This window comes from Ciconia boyciana, chromosome 5 (assembly GCF_034638445.1).
Source record: "Ciconia boyciana chromosome 5, ASM3463844v1, whole genome shotgun sequence".
Lineage (NCBI taxonomy): Eukaryota > Metazoa > Chordata > Aves > Ciconiiformes > Ciconiidae > Ciconia > Ciconia boyciana.
In genome coordinates, this window is record NC_132938.1 from 37461527 (window position 1) to 37486027 (window position 24501).

Sequence of the window (24501 nt, forward strand, 5' to 3'; positions counted from 1 at the left end):
TGAGGCCTCTAGTACAACCTCTGACTGGTAAAGATTGGGCAGAATCTCTTTGTGGTCATCACAGTAATCTTTGTTTCACAGACACAAGCCCCTCTCTGTTAGATGCTGTATCAATGAACCCAAAGGAAGCAGGCGTGGTCAGTGTCTTCCAGGATCAGGAAACGAAGAAACGTATTCTATGAGGAGACACATGCTAAATATGAAAAGCAAACTCTGAACTTCTTTGAATATCTGTTCAGAGAGAGAAGATGACAGAAGTATTGAAGAGGTGAAAGGAGGAGGGAGGAACAGCTTGAGGTCTGGAGGCTTAAGAACATGGTTGGTTACTCTTCTAAAAAATACAGTTGATAAACATACGTTGTTTCTCCGCATGTTAAAACATCTCTAAGGTATTTTAAAAGATGATTAAATGTTTTTGAAGGTGTTAATGATAAACCATTGAGGGGAAGAAAGAATGTCACCAGAAGAAAGTTATACACAGGAGCAAATCTGGAAATTTTGATTTGAAGCTGTGAGATTCTTGTATACCAAGCAAATGGAATTTCCATTATGTGAAGAGAGGGACAACTCTAAAATCTAGCTTCATCTTTCCTGACAGATTCTGACTAGTTTAATATTTTGAGCGTTGCAAGCTCAGAATTTTATCTGCTGCGTGGAAGGATAGTGCACAAAATTTGGATTTAGATGTACATTTTGCACATGCAAATTTGGCTCATCAGTATTTAAATCTCCAATTAAAGTGCGTGTCTTGTGAGCAGAATGGTTAAAATGTGATTTGCCACGCTTGTGCATATATGCACAATCTTGGTAAGGTGTATCATTGCATCATATCACTTAAGTTACAAATGTATGAAGTATATCGCCTGTAAGAACATGTCTTATTTGAGAAATATTTATCCTCTGATTCATTCAAAGCTTTTGTTGCCATCGAATGCAGCAAAATAATCAAAACTGCAATGATTTTTTATTACAACAACCTGATCTCATTATGCTTATTTGTGCTAGAATCAGAGGCAGAAAGAAATGCATTAATGGAAGAATCCTATCCTCAATTATACAATTACTGTAAAGAAAGAGGTTGTAACTCCAGCTGATGGACCTGAGGTGGGGGCTCCCAGGTGGTGTCAGAAGTGATCACCACAATGTTTTACTACATCTGGAAATTTTGAAGAAATGTCAAGAGATGAGACATCAAACATTTGTTGTAAGGTTTTCAGGATCTTTTTATTTAATTCTGGAATTCAATTAAATTTATATTTTTAGGGTACAATAAGTGTATTACTGGATTTATTATATAAAGAAAGGGCATATTGTAAACCTAGAATGCAAAAGAAGAAGGGATAGTGAGTGAAGCAAATTCTTGACTGATACACACTATAAGAAACCTGTTAGGTTGGCTTTTGTGCTGTACATAAATCAGGGTTGTATTTGTCTCCTTTGTGTATGTATTCCTTTTTTCATTGCTTTGAGGTTTTTGTTGGGCAAAAGCCTGATGATCCTGTCATCCCAGGAATATTATGAAAGAAAAACTTAGAGTAATTAAAGGTATAATTGGAAGAATGAAACTAACTGAAATAATGCAAAAGCAGAAAATGTTAAGTGTTGGATCTCATGGGGAATCAAAAGAGACAGTTCTGACTGAAAAAGCAGTGCAGACATGATAATCAGGCAGGTGTTGCTCAACAGTTTTTTGGGAACTGGCAAATCATCAAAAGAAAATATAACTGGAATTCACTCTAGCAGAGAATCAGACTCAAACATTTCAGATGAGCAGGACCTGTTTAATGTGTCATCGTCATTCCTCAAGCATAAACCTGCCATTGAATGTGACAAAGAAATGCAGCTTCTTAACCAGTGGTACAGACAAGATGAAAATTTTCTTTCAAGTATTTACAAACCACAGCCTACCAGGTTAGGGCTGAGTTCCTTCTGTTCAGAAGTTGTTTGGTGAAGGAATAAATGTGGTTTTCCTTCCAGTCCATTAAGGAGATGAATTTATTCTTCATTAGTCTGAAAGTGATTCACTTCTTTAATCACTGGAAGTTTTATTGCTAAGCACTTGTATGAAAGAAATGCTAAGTCTGAAGAGTTTCCTTCAACATTATATCCCGCAAATGAATAGTAGCTTTATTTAAATGAGCAGCAGTGCTTTTCTCATTATAGTACGAAGTGCAGGATTAGAAGGTATCACTTGAAGGAAAATTTTCCCCAGATCTTTATTAATGATGCTGATAACACTGTCATCAAATAGGCATATGAGATTTTATCCCCAACTTAGAGGTGGTGTACCGAGGCCCAGTTGAGATATACACTTATTAAAACAGAAGTAACAAGACTCAAACCTGTATCTGTCCATTTGCCAAACTGTGCAGCAATTTGGTAGGCTAGAGCTGCACCTACCTGAAGTAATGGTGTTCTTTAATCATGTTTTATGATTAGAGCAGCTTCTTAATTTTCCAGGATGTTCTCACAGCTTGTCTTCTACTCATCGTCGTAGGACATTTTACAGGGATATTTTCAGCAGTGATCCTGCACACAGGCAGCAAGCTAAGAGCAAATGGCGGAGCTCTTCCAGAAACTACACAAGATATTTCAAGAGTATGCTCCACTTATTCTCAGGGAGGAAGCATCCACTGAGCTTCTTGAAGCAGGTGTGACTAGAAACCCAAAATGAAGAGAAGGGCACTCAGCTGGAACGATCAGCAATACATTATTTCCTAAAAGGAGGAGAAAGGTTAGTTTCAGTAATAAAAAAGTTAAAGAAGTTAGAGACATCACTGGTTTTGGCACTCCTCAGAATCTTGTGGTAGGACAAGCAATACTTAAGTGAGTGTGTTACTGCTATGATAAATATGTAAAATAGACAGAACTTCAAAGGCATTACTTCTCAATAACCCTAAATGCCTTTTCCTGTTCAATGTGCTGTTTAGTCCGCTTAAACATATGTAACTCCTTCTACAATCTGCAGGCAACTCTTTAGGCTCTACTAGAGGAGCAAAAAGCCTGGAGTTTGGCCAAACAAAATAAAACACATGCTGTGAAATTTTGTTTAAATGCAGAGAATAAAACAACTACTGCAGAGTAAGCTTAATAATGCAATAATAATTTCACAGCAAAACCACGCATTTCAAGGGGTTTTTTTTACATATAAATATTTTCTGGTTTTCATATGAAGAACAAAGGACAATCAAATGTTTTCTCTGATGTTCAAAGTGGTTGTGCATCAGAGCTAAGAAAGTCATTTAGCACTTCTTTCTGCCACCCTTTCCACAGTATGGTGCTTATAGTGCTCAGATGAGCAGTTAAATTATTTAGAGAGATTATAAACCTATTAGCCTTCGATCCGGTAAAGAAAGTTGCTCCTTCTGGGCTATCTTTGGGGTTATTTATGTATTTGAAGACTACTCCTGTTGGTTACTGGTTAGTATGAGTTAGATAAATTTAGTTCTTAATCAGTCCTCATGGCAATTTCCCCATTAATCAAAGTGGTTTGTTGATGTTCTTGGCTTACCCTCCACTTTGTTGATACCTTTCCCTAGTGGTTTATAAGTAAACTCAGGTTCTTATGCCAGAGCCACACTTGGTCACAGATTATTAATGCCCTGTTCCATACAAAGAAAAAATCTTCGAGTTTAGCACCTGGAATGACACAGGTCTTTTCTTGTATCCATAATCACGTTGTGATGTAGACATTTCCATGCTCTTTCAATTCCACTCTTTCACAGCATTATTGTCTTGTTAAGTGATGGAGAAAAGTTACATGTTTTCCATTATGTTACTCTGACCCAGACCAATTAATTACATTCCAATCAATAATTTGTTTTATCAGAGTTCGTTAGAAGTTTTCACAGGTTTATAGAAGGTTCTGTGTTGCTGCAAGCATACCAAGATCTTTATTGCCATCTTCATGCATGCTATGTTCTCTTCCAGCATAATCTTTTCTTAAATTATTTTGATGGTAACTTTTAAAAAATGGAGTTAAGAATTAGAACATTTTTTCTCTCTCAAGTCTTGCAGCAAGAGGTTGATCAAGGATTCAAGATTCAGGGCTCTCCAGAAGATCACTGTTACTTCTTCAAGAGGAAGACCTGTGACTTAGAATACAACCTGTCAAGCAAGCAGGCTTCAAAATGTTTTGATATCCACCTTGTGAAAACAAAGGTTGATGAAAGGAAGCACGTCGGAACATCATAGAAAGCATCCACGCACAGGTATGCCTACCATCACTTTCCTTTATTCACCTCTGCCCCGGATGCTGGGAATTTCTTTTCATCATGTTCTAGAGCTCTGAACAGGGAAAAATTGAAGATCACAATATTTTTTGTCTTGTCTTGAGTGTAACTCTGTATTTTTAAAGGTGCATCCTAAACCTGCAGTACTTTTATACTCCCAAGTAAGGTGCCTTCACTCTTTCTTTAAATACCTTCTCCAAGTTCCCTTCTTTCAGCTTGGTTTTCCCACTTAGGTGTTTATTCTAATGTTCTTTATCTCTCTCAATCAACTGCAATCTTCTAAGACTTCCTGAAGACCAGCCTTCAGTTTGCTTTGCCTGTTAACTTCAATTCTCAGTATTCAGGAAAAGCTATACAGAGGAGAGTCCATGTCAGTTTAAATCCTTAGAGAGGCATGCAGAGTTAGAGTGATGTAGAAGGCTGACATGTGATTCTTAATTTGCCTTGGATACCCAACTTCATCAGCAATCCCATCAGAAGTGGTGGGATTGGCATGGAATAAGGCAATGTGAATCAAGAATCAAAATCTTATCAGCAGTTGTTAATATATGTTTAATTAAAATCTGTATCTGCTCATTTATTGCTATTAATTCTTTGAGTTAGTAACAAACTCAGCTGTGTCTTGCAAATCTGAAGAAGCCAAGGAAAGTATTAGGTATGGCCTATTATAACTCTTTTTCTCTTAACTGTAAAATGAGATCTAAGTGGACTCATTCAGCATTGGGGGTTTGGGGATGCTTTTCTGTTATATGAACTCACAGACAGAACACTATTAATCTGTTGAGAAAAGGTGTAACACAAGATACGATGTATCTATTTTTTGGCTTCAGTTTATCTTAATTCTTCTCTTAGTCCTCATCTTAGATCACCTTTCTTGTCTGTGGATATGTGCTCTAGGCTTTACAAGTTTGTAAAACAAAAAGTACATTATTGAGCACAAACCTGCTCTGTGTTTTCTTCCTACCCAGCCCCCTTTATCTCTTCTTTTGCATCTCAATGAAACGGGTTTGGCCATTGCTCGTCTTATCCTTCCACATACTCAAAGCATGCACGAAGGGACGTTATCTTCTTTTCTTGTTGCAAACCTAAAATTGTCAGGTATAAATAGTAATGCACAAGCTATCGTCAAGGATTGTTAGAAATTAATTTAGTACGACTTGTGCAGAAAGATGTATTTATCAGTGTACTGGATATAATGCAAACATTACTTTGTTGTAGCAAGAGTTATCACTGGTTGCCTTCCAGTATGTTTTGATTCAACTAGCGTCTATGCTTGATAGGTTTATTCTCTCTATTTAGCTTAATCACACCAATATCTAGAACAAAAATGTAAGCTAGGGCAAAGATGGAATTGAACCCATCAACAGCAGATCCCATTCCTTCTACCTTGAACACTTGCGCAATGTCTTTCAGAAAATTATCATCACCCAATTCCACTGGTCAGCTCTTGACAAGGACCTTATCTGAGGTAAAGTAACAAAGATCAGAAGATGTAGGAGCTGCAGACAAAAGGCTATGTTTTAAGTACTCTGAAAAGTTATAGTGAAAAAATCGCCTTGTATTTAAGTGAGTCTGAAAATGGTCTTAAGACTAAAAAAACATGGGCAATTTAGTTGGTATGAAGTGAGATGTTTCTAGTCAGCTGACAGACAGCACACTGCTTACCATGTGAGGATCGTGATTACAACATATTTTCATTTTATTGATAGAAGAACTGAAGAATAATTAGAAAATTGGCTTGGTAGATTTGGGAAAAAGTAAACCCTTAAACTAAATTTTGCATTTCCTATTAATTTTTATATTCCTTTGTCCCATGTGACACTTAATATGAATATATAAGAATTTTGGTTTTGTTTGCAACTATACAAATCTACTGGGCTGTACACTAAATGTCATATTATAGACTTTAACCTCTATCTTTGAGTGTGCTTAGAGGTAACCAGGGCAGTTGTAGATAATGGCATATTTTATGTGTACTTACAAAGGGCCTGTGCCTGCAATTTTGTGAAGAATTTGCAGATAGGGCAGCTGGTTTAAGAACATAGTTTGCATATTAGGTAACTTTCATGTCTATTTCCAATGTCATTATGAAATAATGGTGTTTGGGTTTGCTGTTCACAGGTCAGGAAGAGTTATTTATTTACTTGTAAGACTGCTATTAGTTTTGTAAACAAAGGAAAAGAAAAATGTGTTTAGGGAAGGCTTTCTCTCTTTCTGTTTACCTAGAATGATCAGTTCCAAGTTTTTCCCCAGAAATGCTACATGTCAGGAGGAAAAGGGAAGCGTTTACAACGGGGATGAGGAAATTCTGGCGCATGTTCAGCAGGGTCAGGCTCTGTGAGTTCAGCAGCAAGCTGCCGTTTATTTTATGTTCATTGGCACAAAGCGAAGTAGAACATGGTGTGGTGGAGAAAACTTGGAATATCTCACCTGTCTGTAAAAACTGATTAGCTTTTTCCTTTTGAGAGTAGCTGTTTGCTTTTTTTTTTTCCTTGCTTCCCGCACCCCCCCTAATACGTTCAAAAGTATATGTGTGATTCATCTTAACAATACCCCACCAGTTTATTAAGGGAGTCCTCCCTATGGTCCTAAGAAGGGACACCATTTTCAGTGCTGCAGGAGCAAAGAAAGATCCTCCAAAGTTGTAGCTGGTCTGATGTAGGAGAATTATTTCTTGATATAAAATCTGACCACACACATGGTCTAGAGCTTGGGATTTGAAAACTAAGGATTTTCTATGCTGCCTCAGTTTACTACCACCATTCACTCTCTCTTACACCAGCTTGTCTCAGTGTTTCAAGGAAAGACAAAACACCTTCCCTCTCCCAAATATATCTGATACACAAATATATTCAGTACCTGAGAGGAGTCAGTTACGTACGTGAGAGGAGGAGCAGTCTTTCTCCTGAGCTCTGCAGACGAATGCCAGAAGCATGAGATGTGCTTGTATGTTTTATCTTAGCACAGAACTATGAGTGTTGTAAGCAGGTTGATACAAATCCATTCTGTCCCCAGTCCATGATACACAAGCAGGAGGATTCATAAATTTACAGATTAATTAGCCAGCAGAGACCACATGGAGGATCCAGTCCTACTTGTCTACAAACAAGTCAATCTGTACTGTATATGACTTGCATGTAAGCCCCTCACCCCATAAAAACCTTATGGTAGTTAATGTAAGATGCAAACATATGAAGCCGCATAAGGGGAGAGGGAACTAATTAAAATAATACTAGGAGAGGTTTCTAGGGTATTTCATCCATTGCTTAGAATTCCAGTTAAAACTACATATCTAGTAAAGAGCTTCTGATATCAGATTCTTATTTGTACCCGAAAGTTGGATGGTTTCCTTTTTAAAAGGAGGAAAATATTAATTAGAATGAAATGTCTTTTATAAAATCTACAGTTTTATTTCAGAATGAAAGTTGTGATGTAAAATACATGCCTGCAGCTTAGTTATCATAGAATCATAGAACAGTTTGGGTTGGAAGGGACCTTTACAGGTCATCTAGTCCAACCCCCCTGCAAGAGCAGGGACATCTTCAACTAGATCAGGTTGCTCAGAGCCCCATCCAACCTGACCTTGAATCTTTCCAGGGATGGGGCATCTACCACCTCTCTGGGCAACCTGTTCCAGTGTTTCACCACCCTCATTGTAAAAAATGTCTTCCTTATATCTAGTCTATATCTACACTGTTTTCGTTTAAAAACATTACCCCTTTGCCTATCGCAACAGGCCCTGCTAAAAAGTTTGCCCCCATCTTTCTTATAAGCCCCCTTTAAGCACTGAAAGGCCACAATAAGGTCTCCCTGGAGCCTTCTCTTCTCCAGGCTCAATAACCCCAACTCTCTGCAACAGAGGGATGGAAAGGTGTTCCATCCCTCGGATCATTTTTGTGGCCCTCCTCTGGACCCGCTCCAACAGGTCCATGTCTTTCCTGTGCTGAGGGCCCCAGAGCTGGACGCAGTGCTCCAGGTGGGGTCTCACCAGAGCAGAGCAGAGGGGCAGAATCACCTCCCTCGACCTGCTGGCCACGATTCTTTTGACGCAGCCCAGGATACCATTGGCTTTCTGGGCTGTGAGTGCATGTTGCCAGCTCATGTCCAGCTTTTCATCCACTGAGTTGTCTTTAAATATGATGTAACTCCATAAGCAAATTAATTAATAGACTATACAGTTGTTTAAGTTGGTCCTGTGCCTGAACAATATGGACTTGGTCCACTGAAGAACATCAACTCATGTGACCGTTCTTACCCTAAATGTTCTCACACTCGATTACTGTTTTCTGATGGGAACATTGTTATTTTTCCAACAAAACAACTGTCAGTATGTGTTTCAGATCAACAAGTAAGCTTCTGAAAGAAAAAAAATATTTTAACACAGGGATGCAAGAGTTATAATTTGATTTATTTGGTGCCACTGGTGAGAGCAGAAAAGTACAATTAATTCTAAGCCTCTGCTATCAGATTGCTGATGTTTGCAAAATTTCCATGCGTTTTTCTGAGGTAACCAAAATTTCAGTACTGTTTTGTAGTGCAGAGATTACTGGTGCTTATTTTAATAATATAATTATCACAAATTGCCATTATCATAACCCATGTATTTGGGATACTGCAATACAGTGTGCACATCATTCTTGTGGAAGGACTTAGATCTGTGCCCAAGAATATAAATTATAAAATATGCTTTAATTTTCAGTTGTTTCAGCTGGTAAATGTGTGGACGTGTATGGTTTGTAGGTAAGATAACACAGTTTTAAAAGCATATTTTTCTTTTCCACTGGAACTAAATTCCTTGTAACAAATAAAGACTCTTTGGGGTGTGAGATTTGTGAAATAATGAATATTTTCTGAATCCTGCAAACAAAATGTTTTTGAGAAAGGACATCAAACTTCAGGCCTCAAAGTATCAGTCAAGAACAGAAATCCAGGCAAATGTTCTTGTCAAAAAGAATAGTGTTTAACTAGTTCCTTATTTTATTTTAATCAACATTAGGTGCTGAAAATAGATTTCTGCCTGGACCAAAACCCTCATCTGTTTTCTTCTCTGAATTTGAAGGGAGTTCAGTTCTGGCAGGAACCTTGCATCTTCCTCTTTTCAGGACAAATGTGTCAAGTTGCAGCTTAATGCTCTGATCTCAGTTACAATCGTTACTCAGCTGGTGTATTTCTGTGTATTTTAAGAAAAATATAGCAACCTGTATGTTGTTATGTTTTGTGGTGGTTACCTTTACCAATATTTGCTGTTCTCTGGAGTATGCATTACCCACCAGAGGGAGCTGAAGCCAAGAACTGTCAGATTTTCATAGAATCATAAAATCATTTAGGTTGGAAAAGACCGTTAAGATCATTGAGTCCAACTGTTAACGTAGCACTGCCAAGTCCACCACTAAACCATGTCCCTAAGCGCCACATCTACATGTCTTTTAAATACCTCCAGGGATGGTGACTCAACCGCTTCCCTGGGCAGCCTGTTCCAATGCTTGACAACCCTTTCGGTGAAGAAATTTTTCCTAATATCCAATCTAAACCTCCCCTGGCGCAACTTGAGTTGGCCTTTCAATTCCCAGAGGGTTTCCTGGTGAAAGTCCTCTCTTACACTTCACAGGGCTTTGAATTTGGGCATCTGTCCTCAAGTTAGCTTGGAAGCAGATGGGGACCGGGTAGGAAATCAGAGAATCTCCCTATGCTAAGTTATGACCTCTTTTGGGAACCATCACTTCAGTGTCAAAGCAAGCAAAGCAAAACCTTGTGATGTACCAGTCATTGTTCTTTGGGTTTTATGTATGCCATTCTTTGGAACATGAGTAAGGACACCAAAATTGTATGAAAGAGAAATAAGTTTGAAGGTAAACTAATTATCCCTGAGAAAATTAGGCCAGATAGAAGAAAGGGTGAAAAGGTTATCCATGTCTCTAAAAGGAGATCTCTCAAAATTCCTGACTACAAGCAGGCTGGAGGATATTCTGCTATATATTAAACTGATGTTTCTCAAGAAATAAATTGGCTGAAACAGGATAGAAGGTGTAGTTCATGCATATTATGTGTTTTGATTTTGTTCAGCACAGAAATATATCAAGTGTCTAAAGTGTTTATTTTGACTGAGAATTTTGGAACTAAATGTTTAAGTATTTCCAAAATTACATATCTTCATTTTTCCTTAAAAATCACAGTATTTTGACATATTCTAATTTATCCCAATTCATGATAATATACTGAAGAATGTTCTGATTTTTTTTACTCGGCCAATTTTTTATCCAGCTCAACTGCAGTGGTTTCTTAAACATATATTGATAGAAGCTCATTAAAATTTAAACCATGTTTTAATTATATCAAGCTATGTTTTCATTATGACATATAAAAACCCCAGGCCTCTAAAATGATTTAAAATTAAGTCTTAGTGCTATGGTGAATAGGTTAGGAGCCTGACAAGTCTCATAAAAAGCAATTTAAAAAAAAAAGTTATGGAGAATGTTGATATAGCTAATTTATTTATCAGTAAACATGAGGGATTAACACATACAGCTCCTTGCCTTGGGTGTGCCAATACTGACATGGGCAATGAACAGGGAACTCCTGGGGTTTTTTTTATGGTAACCAATTGGTCAAGGTGAGAGGGGTTTTATTGTTCTTTTTCTTGGTTTTCTTTCTGTTCGTTAAATCATAAGATCAATTTATATTTCATCAACTTTTAATAAAAATCTTCCTTTGACTTAGAGGATGGGAGGAGTGCTGGTCCTTCTGGACAAATGAGCTTCTTCCCACGTGTTTCCTTCTGCACTTTGAACAGAGAAATAAGTAGATGTTGAGACATGGAGATTAACAGCTGAAAGGTGGTAAGGAACACCTTCTTATACCATTTCTGAGTTGTAGCTGACCATATGAACATAAACAGTCTTTAGGAACAGGTGGAGTTGACTTCTTTGTTCTACAAAAGGCAGGAAAGCTCATATAGTTAATTATAGCTGAGCGATCATATACAAAACTGGTCCTTACTGCCCCTAAGCTGCTTGGTGCTTGCCTAAGTCATTTGTAGTTTTCAGTGCTGTGGCATCCTTTGACTTCTGCAAGATCCATTAGTCTATTGGTCATAAAAATTATGACTGATGGGAGACATTGAAACTTCCCTAGGTAATAGTCAAATTTGCTTCTCCACCACCAACTGTGGGTAAACAGCCTATTAGACCTTCAATGGGATTTTTTTCCAAATTCAAAATCTTGTCATACAAAATGGTAACAGTCACATCAAATAACCTCAATTTCAGCTCAGGTTTGTTCCTTGACCGTATTTTGTCATGTCCTTCAAAGGAAGGTACAAGACAGTTTATATCAAATTGCTGTCTAATGGACTTTGCTTTATGGCTTCCTCAGTTAGAAGTTGCCTATATACTGGAGCATGAGGTTTTAATAGACTTTTTTTTTTTTTAACGTCTGGATACTATCTAACTTATGAAGGGCTCATTATCCATATTTCAGCATTTCAGAGAGGAGGGCTTATTTCTGTATTTATTTTGCTGTCAATTTAGTTAAATAATGGCATAACTTGTCAGGATTTTTAGTAGGCATTTTCCAACATTTCAATGGGAATTAATCTGTCAAATGTAGTAAATAAAAAGAGAAATGTAAAAATTTCAAAAAGATTAGCAGGAGACTCATAAATTTGAAAACCAAAACAAACCTTAAATTATGTGGTTTGCAATTGTATCTCCTCAGCAGTGCCTGTTGGATAAATTACAGTGCTGTATGACACTTTGAATGTGCACTTCAGGATTTTCTTAATTAAAGAAAATAGAAGGGGATAAAATCTTACAACTTTTTTGGAAGAGGAGATACGTTGTATTATGATTTCTTTCAGATGCAGTTAACTAGCTATAAAATGACCCTTCACTTTTTTAGTTTTCTTGGATTCCTTTTTATGCTCCTCCTAATTATTTCTGACAGCTTTTTTCTTCTGTCTCTGCACTTCATTCCCACTGTCATTTCAATCTTTGTTTCAGTTCTCTGTCTTGTTTGGTTTTATTTTTCTCTCTTGCTTTGTGTGGGGGTGATGCTTTCATATTCTCTGTTTTCATATTTGATTTCCCTTCTCCTCATAATTTTATTGCCTCATACTTTATTCTGAGGTCAGGGAAGGGAAAGGAATATATGCCAGCTTCAGACTCAGGAAATATACTCAGCTCTGTGTTTGAACCTATACTTTTTTTTATTATTTCAGGGTTTTGATCTGATGGACTCACGCCAGTTGCTGCATGAAATACACATTTCTTCAGCAGATACTCCTATACATAGGGATTGCTCCATACTTATATCAAGAAATTCAGTGAAAGGTTATACTCTGTGTGTTTATAGAGTAGTAGAAGTATTTTTCACCAGTGAGAATTTAGGATTAAAAAATTCCTCTTCATAACTCAACTGAGTATCAGCCTTCCATCATTGTATTTTTGTGAAAGTCAGGTCTGTTAATAATGTCTTTATATTTAATCCATTGCTCTATAATTGATATATTGTCATTATATAATCCAAATCCAAATGTTATAAGGGATTAATCCTAAGGGTACATTTTGTAGTATGAATTCCCTCATCCCTTCAACAACCTACTATATCTTCCACTGACAAACTGCTACTCAAGTACTTCTTCCAAACATAAGTTGAAGGGCATTGTTTCCTGGTTTGATACACCAATCCAGCATGCACCTTTACGCAATGTTTGTTGAGATTGTCAAACTGAAATTTCTGAGAACAAGATTTGTGCTAGTGCAGTGCAGAAGCGTTCCCTCAGTTGGTGTCCTACTACCAGTGCCAGCTGGGAGTTCGTTATTCATGTTTGCTCTGTGTAAATATTGTAGTCACGGAAAAAAATGATAGGTTTTCTAAGGGTGACTGGTCCATTTCTATAGCGTATAATGGTAGGGAATGATGGTCGTAATTACTTGTGTAGTATGTTTGACAGGATTTGAATGATGAGGTTTAGGAGAAGTCCGGTGTCTGCCTCTCACATTAATTTGATTTTCAAATGGCAGTGGCAATATTCTATATCAAAGACAGGAATAGTTTGCAAAGGCAAATCCAGCTGCAAGGAGTTAAGACAAGGTGTTAGAAAGAAAATTGATGAAAGAGGAAGGAAGCAATATGCCATACATAAAAGAGATTATAAAGAGAATCATCCAAAGTGCATGTTGATGTCCTTATTCAGTCCTGTATTTTGTCACTGGTATGTCGAAGGGTTTAAAAGCTAGATTTGCAGACAGTAATGACATTGGGAGCACAGCAAATCATAATGTGTGCTGCATCTAGATTCAGTGCAGGCAGAGACGGGGCAAAATATTTGAAAAGAAGCAAAACCAAACCACATTAAAAATCCCAACTACTGTACATGACAATCTTTTATAGCATTAAAATGTGCAGTTAACTAGCATATTTGGCAATGTGATAGTTTTTTATTCCTGAACTGTCACTGCCAGAGCAGCAAGATTGCCCTTCCAATCCTCCCCCTCCCAGTCATGTCACAGTCGGTATAAAAAGTCCAAATCAGGCGGCATCGGAGTGTCTGGGGTTTATTCTGTACCTTGCTCGTCTAGTTGATTCTGACAGTATAGACCTGATGTTGTCATATACCTCTTGCACTGGGTTGTGCATACACATCTGGAAGCAATTCAGTCTTCCTTGCACATGCACTTAGTCTTCAGGTTTTATTTAGTAGTGTGACAGAATAAGGCTACAGGTATGGTTTCTCTGTTTTAATTGACTCCTCTTTTGTACAGAAATAGAAAAGAAGCCGTGGTGTTCAGTGCTAGCAAAGGAGATATGGTTGTTAAGCTGATATGCCAAGACTCTGTGGCTGCTGTTCAGGGAGAAGCTGTAACTAATGACTACTTCCTTGTGATCTTTAGGTAATTAATGTTTAGCAACTGTATTCTTGCTTCTCCAGAAAAGGAAGTTGTGCCCAATTTTTTAAAAAATATTTGGTGAGGTCTTCAAGAGCATCTTTTCTAAATTCTTCTGGAGTTTTTGCAAATCATACTGGCAGCTTTCCAGCAACTTTAGGTGCCTAATTCCTCCTAAAAATCTGGGCTTTTACCCTTAACTTTTTCACCCAGCTGTGTTCCATCTGAAGGCAGGAGGTTTCAGCTCTCTCACACCTCCATTAAACCTTCCAGAATCTGGTACCTGCATCCTATCATGCCTGGCAGCTGCTCCAAGAGCAAATTCTGTATTACTCCATTACTTTCAGAAGGGTCAGCAGGGCTGCCCTCGCTTTACACTGAGGTGAGTTTGACTCACTCTAAAACATTCTTGAGAGAGCACATTTTCTTTTCAGATAGTGTTACAGATTTTAAAACAATTGCTGTTTTAAAAGTGCCTGTAGTGGTGTAGTAGAAACCTCCCTCTTGCTGTGAGCAGCTCTGCTGTTCCTTACAGGGCAGCAGGCTATTATGCAAGTAGAACTTTTCAGTGTTAGCACCTTTGCCTACTCTCGCACTCTTCAGGGTTGCTGCAATGACTTTATTTGCACCTGCTTCATTAATCATCTGGGCTATCATCTCATGGCATTCAGCCGTATTCCAGATACTAATACCACTGAGATAATACTCTGGAATCTGAAGACCACAGTCATGTGGCCAAGTTACTTTCAGTTCGTGGTTTCATTTCTGTTGCCATTTGTTAAATAAAGGAGAACTGTTTCTTTGGATTGATTCATTTCTGAAAGGATCATGCAAATGGCAATCATCTCAGACTATCAATATTGTCCTTCAATATTCTATTTCAATAATCCCTTCTACTTTACCATGCTACATTATTTAATTTCCTACTATTTCATATGAACATCTGTAACAAGATTGCAATGAAAAACGGTGTGTCGTGTGGTTAAAAAAATAATAATAATAAAAAAGAATAAATGAAAAAATGAGTGCTCTGAAATCAATCATGTGACAAAGAAGATGGGCTTAAGTGGGGAACAAGTATATTCATTCTTGTGAGAATACAAGAGATCTGAACCAAATTTCTTGCAAATTTTGTGGAACTTTAAGAGAATTTCAATTAAGTTCCAAAGGTTATGATTGCTCCTTATCACTGAAATGTACTCTCTAATCCTAAAAATCTCCACATTCTGGAAACCAAAGATATGATTTTCAGTACTGAATTCAAGCTTCTGTTGCTGTCTCAATATTTTATCAGTAAACTGAATACTATTATCAAAGATCTGTAATTGAATATACATTTTATATCTTCTTGTAAATAATACAAGATTCAAATGTATATTTGATGGCATTAAAGTCAAACAATGGCTTATTCTAAAAAAATGTCCATGTCCTTAAATCCTGTGCAGTTTAGCTCAGGAAAAGATACCTGGAAACATTCCTTCTGAACACAGTGGTGGTAAGAAAATTGCAGAGAGAAAATTTTGCTAACTTCTACATTCTCAGTAAGCCAGATCAGTTCAGGCTTTATACATAGTGATCAGCACCCTGTATTTCACCTAGAAAGTGAAATGATCACAGCGCAGACGTTTGTGTACCTGGCCTTTGTGTATTTACCAAAAATGTGGACAGCAAAATTCAGGTAGACCATTCAAGCAGCCTCACAAGATAGTCCCAGTAGAACAACGACAGACACATGTTAATTGCAGAATATTCTATTCCTGTGCTACAAAAGCTTTTTTTTTTTTTTTCAATTTAACCTTAAATATGTAGGTGTTTATCCTGAATTTGTTTGTTTAGCCTTTTGTGGTGGAGAGAAGTACCTTCAAATGTGGAACTTTGCTGCAAAGATTAATGACCAGTTTTTGACTGTTACTACAAATAAGGGAAAAAACACAAATGGAATTTGAGACACTGTGGCTATGCAGAATTGTCCCAGGCATGTTCAAAATACACAGGTATTTGATGTTTAAACATTCCCTTTCTTTCAGATTAGGGCAGGTAGCAGACAAGACAACATGACTGGCACAATGTTGCGTTTGAGAACATGACTGAAACCTTTAAAAGGCAGTTCTGCCAAAAAGAACAGACAAAATATACTAATTTCTGTAATTTGTGTCTGAATTGCCTTGCCTGTTTCTGAAGTAGTTTACACGTTGCGAAGGGCTGGATTCAGAACTAATATCAATGAACGCGATGCTGAGCACTGCTGGAATCATCCAGTTAAAAACAAGTTGAACATCAAGAGTTAGCCAAAGGACTCATCCTCGCAACACCTTGATGTGGAGACTTTTTTAGAATGTGTCTCAGCCAAATTACAGCAAAAAAACTGAAGAAAAATATTTTTTTTTAATGTTGAAAGCTCAGAACTCCAAAAGTGAACTCCTGATTCCCACTGGTTTCAGTGAGGCCAGGATTTCAGCCCTATGTTGCAACTGAATATATATATCTATGCTGGGGAATTGGAGATCACTGTCATGGGAGTGTTCAGAAGATTCATAAACCAAGCCAATTCAAACTTTAAAACATAACAGGGACAACTCAGTAGGCAGAATAATTAGTAGTCATAGATTGGTGAGTGTTTTGGGTTTTTTTTGTCTTGGAGATACGTTGTATGCAGGAATCTCAGTGTGGGAGTGATTACAGTGTGGAACATAGTAAAATCAAAATGCCATGCTGTTAGAATGGAAAAGGGACTTGTAGAAAGCATTGAAATTGTGCTGGTGAGGGATACAAAACTCTTTGTCTTTACAGACAAGGGATTGGCCTCTCTTACGGATTCTCTGACACTCATTTTTCAGGTACTAAATGCAAATTTATTCAGAAAGTAAGTTTGGGGGGTGTGCATGCTTACGGTTTTTTTTTTTACATTTCTGTAAAACCTAATTAAACAAGACATTTACTTAGATAATTACACAAAGCAGGCAACGTGGGGGGTTTTTTATATTTTTACTAGACTCTATTAAATTATGACCTTTTGGAAAAGAAGTACGTGAAGAAACAGTGAAGTCATTACATCATTCCTTGCCAAGGTAAAGAGTACAGGATTCTTGAGGGAGGACTACTGCTTGGCCTCTGTGAGAGTAGGTGAGTTTGTCTCTGGCACTGGCTGCATCATCCACAAGGTTTTACACATAGAATAAATCATATGTTCATGCTCTGTGCAACTAACTGCTAAATACTTTTAAATAGAATGATTGTTCAGTCAACCATCTTAATTTTTTTATTTTCTTGAGTCACAATAGTCATTAGCATAAAGGGCATTCTCTTAAAATCCATCAGATACTCATGGAAGTGTCTCTAAATAAAGTTAAAAATCGGAAAGTAAGCAATTCTTTACAGTATACTGTGTATCTGAGTGGAAACTTTAAGTCTGGTTAAGGTCAGCTGTACTTCTTAGTTTCAAAGCTACTGTGGGACCTGAACTGTGAGATAAGGCTCCCTTTTCCAGAAATGAAGGAATACAAAAGAAGTCACTTTCTGGGGATAAAACCCTCTAACAGTAATAAAGACCTCACTGGAGCAGAAGGATGCAACTCGTTCTTCCCTGTGCCTGTTGGAGTGAGTTGGTTTTCCCTAGCATTTGTGAGGTCTGTGAGAAATGTTTGGATAAGATCTTTTGGTGCTGTTCCCAGAACATTTTTCATGTGATATCAAAGAATCCTGACGTTTTGCCAGGGACCTTTTTGTCATTGGGAATTTAGAGACTGGCTTTGTAAAGGGTTGGCTGAGCCAGAATGCAAAGAAAACTCCTGAGCAGTCTATTCTGGCAGGCCATCTTCTGTCAAAGGCCACCAGGGACCTGTACCAGCAGACTCCACCCAAAAGGAGAATGAGCAAGGGAGCGACAGGTGACAGCTTTAACTTCGTTAGCACTGCAGAACTGGAGCTGAAGCATCGGTTGTCCAGGCCATGGATTTTCACCAAAATATGAATTATTGGAATAAATAAATGAGGTCATTGTAACCTTCCTTAAAGCCAGAGTGTCCTTGTCTTGAAGCAGGGAGATCAAAGAGATGAAGACCAGACTGATGTACAATTATTATATTCCTTCAACTGCAAGAATTAGTGACCCTAGCTGCCTGAGAAGTGGGAAGGAATTGTGACTATGCTCACTTAAATACTATTTAAGTAGCATTACTATCTCTCTACACATCAGTCTGAACCAGTGGTTTCCGATCTTTTTTTCCATCTGTAACCCCCAAGTTTTGTCCACTGGCAAGGCAGTCCTGGGTGAACGGAAGATAAGCATACTGTCAGTTTTCCTCACTATTTTCCATTCACCTCTTAAAGTCTGGAGTTCCAGAGAGCCTATTTTGACTTCTGAGTAAATGCAAGGAATTTATGTTGAATCTACCATTGCTGTTCACAGTAGTTATTTAAGGTGCAGTCTATCCATTATGATCTGGTATCAGGAAGGTCTCGAACAGGTAAGTGTTCTAGGGTCATAATCATAATTAAGTCCATCTTTTGATTGCTTAATTTACACTGATGATTAATTTTCTAATTGGAAATTCTATAGTTTTTCCTCCTAAAGATCAAATTTTAAGTTGTAATAAGAATGTTACAGTTTAATTGTGTTGTAACCAGAATTCCTTTTTTCACAAGTTTGCAAAGTTTATTAATAATCTTTGCTATTTACTATCACCTGCATATATAAAGTATCACTGTTGGGCTGTGTTTGGCTTTACTATGAACAGTTTCCCCTCTGACTTACTGTAGATAGTCTCAGCCCTGTGTTCATTTGACATGATTTACCTTGATTTTCTCAGTCATCACTGCATTGGGTCAACAGACAGATCAGCTGGAGAAGTTATTACAAGTCCATATGTGTACATATACAATAACGTATATGTCCATATGAAAGGACTTATGCCTAGAGGGTGGTTTGGTTTTAAGGTTCATTGACCAACACCAATGCCACTTAACTACTTATATAAATAAATACGCTAAGGTTGAGAAAAGGGTACGTATTTTTAATTCGATATAAATGCGATAAAAAAGTGCTGACATAAATCTGCAGAAAAGTTCTTGAGCTTGTGACTGACTTGCCAGATGATCTCCTGCTCCCTAGGTCACAGTGTGTTCATACCACGTGCACCATCTCTCTGACTTCAGTTTGCAAGCCCTCTGCCAACTCTGTCTTCTTGAAACCAGCACATCCATCCTCTTTCTATACGCTACTGCCTTGACCTTCACTGACCACTATCTGGTGCTTCCTAGCTACACTAAAGAAGAGAAAATCGACTGTATCATACTGTGGAACTTAGAAACCAGAATGGTAGGTATTATTTTTTGTAAGCTTAAATGCACTTTTCATGTTGAAAAGTGACTGCTAGATGTGGTACTTATAAAAATAACCAAGAGTTTGGATGGCGAATATTTGCATGAAACTACTCAGAAATTATCAGCACAGTAAGGATTACTTACTGAATATGTCCTCTAGTTGCTAAAAATTAATGTACTCATTTTGCCAGTCACTTCCACCAAAAAATAACACTTATCAAAGAAAATACTGTGAAGCATTATTCCAGTGTTTCTTGAATAGGTAGAAACCAAAGCATAGTATCCAGGTTTGCTGCTTAAAATACCTGAACATCTATCAAATTTTCTATGAGTGTGGAGAATATAATTATTTTGTTACTAATTAATTACATATGCAACAAGTAGAAAGCAGAGCTGGAAATCCATTTAGGAGGTCATTTATTTCAACGGTACTGGAATTTATTATTATTGGGCCTATCTTTCTACTGTAATAGGACAGTCCCCTCTTATATACAAATATCCGTATTTTCACTCTGGCAAATAGGTGGTACCTCTGTATGACAGCTAGAATCTTGTCCCTGGGTAGTTGTGTTCTGCAGCCATCTCCTGAATCACCAGGTATCGTTAGAAGCTTCCTCTCCCTGATCCTAGTCTCAATGCCCCTGGGAAATTGCACCATTCCTCGCATCCTATGCCTGTAAATGTTCCTCAGTTGTGGATCTGGATTTCGCTGGGAAGAGAAAGGTCAGCCTTCCCCATGGTCTTTGTGCCACCGTGGTAGCATAACCTTCAATACAGTTCAGCTCACTTTTGCCAGGGGAATGCAAGGAACATGCAACAAGTGTCCACCCAGCTGGCCACTGGCGATGCTCAAAATGTGCCCTTAGATGGATGGTGGATCTGATGGCTCTGCTCCCCTCCTGTCCTGCTGGCTGAGAGTAAATACTACATTCTTCAAATTATTTTCAGAGAGAACTTTCAGGGGAAAAGGTAGGAAGAAGGAGAAATAACAGATTAAATTCTTCTGGAGCTTTGTCTGGGCCTCCAAGGATATATCGGTGCCTTCCCACAGCTCAAGAACTGCTGATCCAATCCATTTCCCCTGCCCAAGAGCAGGATCAGTTATAATTAAACCAATACTGACATGGTTGTCAAGCCTGTCTTGTAGCATCTTCGTCACTGGAGATCTTTACTTTCCAAAGTAATATATTCCAGTGCTTCACTGACATTATGGTTGAACAGTTCTTTTTTTTTTTTTTTGTTTTCTCCCTAGTGTCTTACTTAAACCTTCAGTGCTCCATCCGAAAGACATTAATTATTGTCCTTTTCACTTAGACAGATTGTCCCTTTCCTCTCAGAAGAAACTTTCACATTACCGAGGACTGCTGACTTTAGTCCTCTTGTTTCTAGGCTTTGTTCTATTTTTCATTAGAAGTCATTGTCTTCTACACCTCTTCTCTATCTTGTTGCTTATTTGAACTCCCTCCACCCTTACGTGTGGTTTCCAAAACTGAATAGCATATAATTACTTAACATGTCTTAAAACAGCATTCCTGTTTATTCATCTCACAAGACTTGTTTTTTTTGCGATGGCGCACAATCAGTGACATGTTGATCTTACTCTCTTCAAATCCCAGGAGTTTTTTATTGTCATTGATTGTTGTACTATATTAAATAACCATTAAAGTGCTATTCCTTAAGACTAATATCAAATTAAGAGTAGAGGTGTTTATCTGACAGATACTTAAAATGACTGTTTTTCTAAATTTTAGGTTTAAAAATTATTGAAAAATGAGCCAGATGTTTACTGCTTGACAATTACAGATGATGCCAGTAGAACTGGTTTTGGGGTCATGATGGAAAATGGGTAAACTCCTGAATATGTTCCTCTTTTGTTATTACATGAATGGTACACTCCACAGTCATCAAGTTCCTCTACCAAAGCACTTGCTCAGAAAGGAAAAATGAGGAAGCTGGCTAATGCTGATAAAGTAACTTCATGAAATGCAAAGAATAAGTTAATAGATTTTGTGCTTCTGCTCATTAAGTCAAGGATTTTGCATGTTTGTAAGAATTACTTTGAGTTTTCTTTTCAAACAAAATGACTCTTACATAATTTTCTTCCACTCTCTTGCATCCGTTCACTAAGTACAATAAAACTATGGTTGGTCATCTTGCCAGGTTTTTGCTATCCTTAAGAAATGAGACAAATGACAGATAACCAACCGATGGTTTAGAATGACAAATATATTCATTTCTGCTTACATGTTCTGATCTTCTAAACTGGAAATGAGCAGGAATGTTGGCCAGTCATTACTAAAGAGTTGCATGATTTGTTTGAAATGAGGCTTTGTTGTGTGTCATCTTTATTAAGCAGTGCTCTCTATATATAGAACTCAGGTTTTAAGTATGACAATTTGTGAATGGCCCCCTCTTTTCCCAGCTGAAGTGGATGATGATCATTCCACTCTAGCGTAAAAATCTAATCACAGTGACACAAACAATACAGGGAGACTCTGGGCTGAAGAAGGTACAATTTAGAAGCCCAAGAATCAAACAAAATAAAGGGATCTAGGGAAAATTTAGTGACAAAGGCAGCCAGCCATCCCCAACTACCTAGTGAGATTCCAGTAGAAGATGACAGGATTCCAGTGTCTACATTCATATCAAAATAAGACTTAGAAGAAACGTAGTGTTTTTAAGGCTTGCACAGTAGTAATGAGAGACAACTGAGAGAAGCTATGCATGCCATTTATTTAGAGGTATTGGAAGTCCAGTCAGCCTCTATAGTTGTGCTGTTTCATGATCTTTCCAAGTGTTAACAGCATACATGGTTATCTCTAATGGGTTTTATACAAGGTTTAAACAGAGATCTGCTTGAAATGATACACTGAAATAAAACTATGCCAAAGCTACTTACAGTCTATTTTAATGGAGTTGTTTATATCAGCACCATCTTCAACTGAAACTCATAACACTCCATTAAATATTATATCTTCCTACATAGTTCAAAAGCATGGCAGAAATAGCAAGACCACAGTTACTGCTTCAGTTACTTCTCATGGAGCGTTAAGAAACCTGACCCAGCAGAAGGTTAGCCATGTTTTAGAGCCCTGAGTTAGATTACTTCAACTAGGATACCTTAGATGCTTCCAGTTGATGTGCTTAAGCCTTCAGTAGAAACTTGGGCATTTTGCTGAAAACACAAGCAGTGTCTTCCAAGAATGAGCTTAGTGCCCATCTCATTACTGAGTATTTGCATGACTGGCTTTAGCTCAGGAGCTGGTACCCAGTGTCTCTCCTCATTTTTGCTATGCAAGGCAAAAATAAACAGTTTCAACATCATTATGTGTTCATGGCTTTTTTTAGTTTTTTAATAGAGCCAGCTTTTGAACAGAGACAGAACCTGCTTTGTGCAGATTCAGTATTTTGCCAAGGCCACGATTTAAAATTGCACCTCGGTCTTATCAGACTGTTGAATAGGAGATGAAGCATCTGCTGAAGAGCATGTTTGCACAACACCTTTGAAGAAATGGGCAGAGAGGAAAGGCGCAAGCTGTTAGAAAATAATATCGGTTTATATCAGTGGGAAAATAAAAGCAGAGTCAGCCTAAAGAACTTCACTTCAGCTATAAAGAATTGAATGGAAGTATGTAATTTTTATATTCATCAGATAATTCCATTTAGAAGCTGTGCTTCATTTAGTGAGAAGGAAAACTAGGACTATAATCTGGGCACATTTTACATATATTTATATGCAGATTTACGTTGGGCATAAGGTTCAAGGAGCCTTATCAAATGATCTGTGTTTTGGCAAGCATACTAACATGATCTTAATTTAATAACAACTTCTTCCTACTGATTTTTTGAATAAACTTGTGCTTAGAGGCTGTATTCCAAAATATCCGGACTTAATTTTTTTTTTTTTTAAATCCTTCATACAGAGCTAGAATAGATGCAATAATGTTTCTGGTTACAGTCGGGATGTTCCTCCTGTGAGGGACTCACACGATTTGAATTATTAAGAAAAGTTTTAAATTTCTTCTCAGTTCATTTAATTCTCATAAGTTTTAACAGCCTTTTACAGTTGGCAGTTACTGAAGCTGCAGTTCAGTTACTCTGGTGCACTCCATGAAGTCGAGCCTCTGAAATCTGTGGGTGCTTTCTTCTCTGCTGTTGTACCTCATGCCAGCAAGTACAGATGACAAGTCATTAAATACAAGAGAGAGGTGTTAGCAAAAAAAATTTTATTAAATAAGAAGAGACTTGTCTGACCTGCTTCCCCCAGTCCAATTCTGTCTCTGTGGCAACAGCCACAAGCATGTCACAAAACATTCAGGATTTCTCTAAAGAAAAATTTAAATACTTAAAATGTCACTTTTCAAGGAAGCATCATATTTTATCCTCAAGCAGGTTTCAAAAGTGCGTAGCATGTTTACAGGAAGACAAGCCTTGTGGCTTGTAAAGCTTCATCATCAGCTAAGGCATTAATTTCGCTCCCCACAGCAAGCAGGACCAACAGCTGCACGGGCACAAAAATGAACACATACTCTGTTAACTTACTTACCTGATCTGGCAGTGCTTTGGGAATGGGGAAGTATGTCTTCTGAAGTCGAGTTTAGAATAGCTGTGGTATGATAATCACAAATTTTATTGCAATGTTCTTTCTTTACATAAAATCATCAAGAAGTACCTTCATGGTTTACTACAAATATTTTAATAGTGTAAGGGGGGAAGGACTCAAAATTATTCTTTCCTTCTGTTGCTAAATAAAAGGTAATCATAACGTAGATGAATTTGCCACTCTGGTGTATACTATCATTAGATTACTGCATTGAAAATCATAGCCAAAGTACGTATTTTTATTTAGAAAATGCTCAATGGTCTGTTTCTGTACGATTTCAATTATTATTCAACATTTCCAAGTTTTATGAAATTAATATGGAGTTCTTCACCGATGCAGAAATTCCAATGATCTGATACTCAGAAATCCAAGTCATTTACTGTTTTTTAAACTTAAAGACTCTCCCAAAAGCCATTTAATAGTGAGATTATCTCGCATTCCATGTCCCAGCTCTACTTGC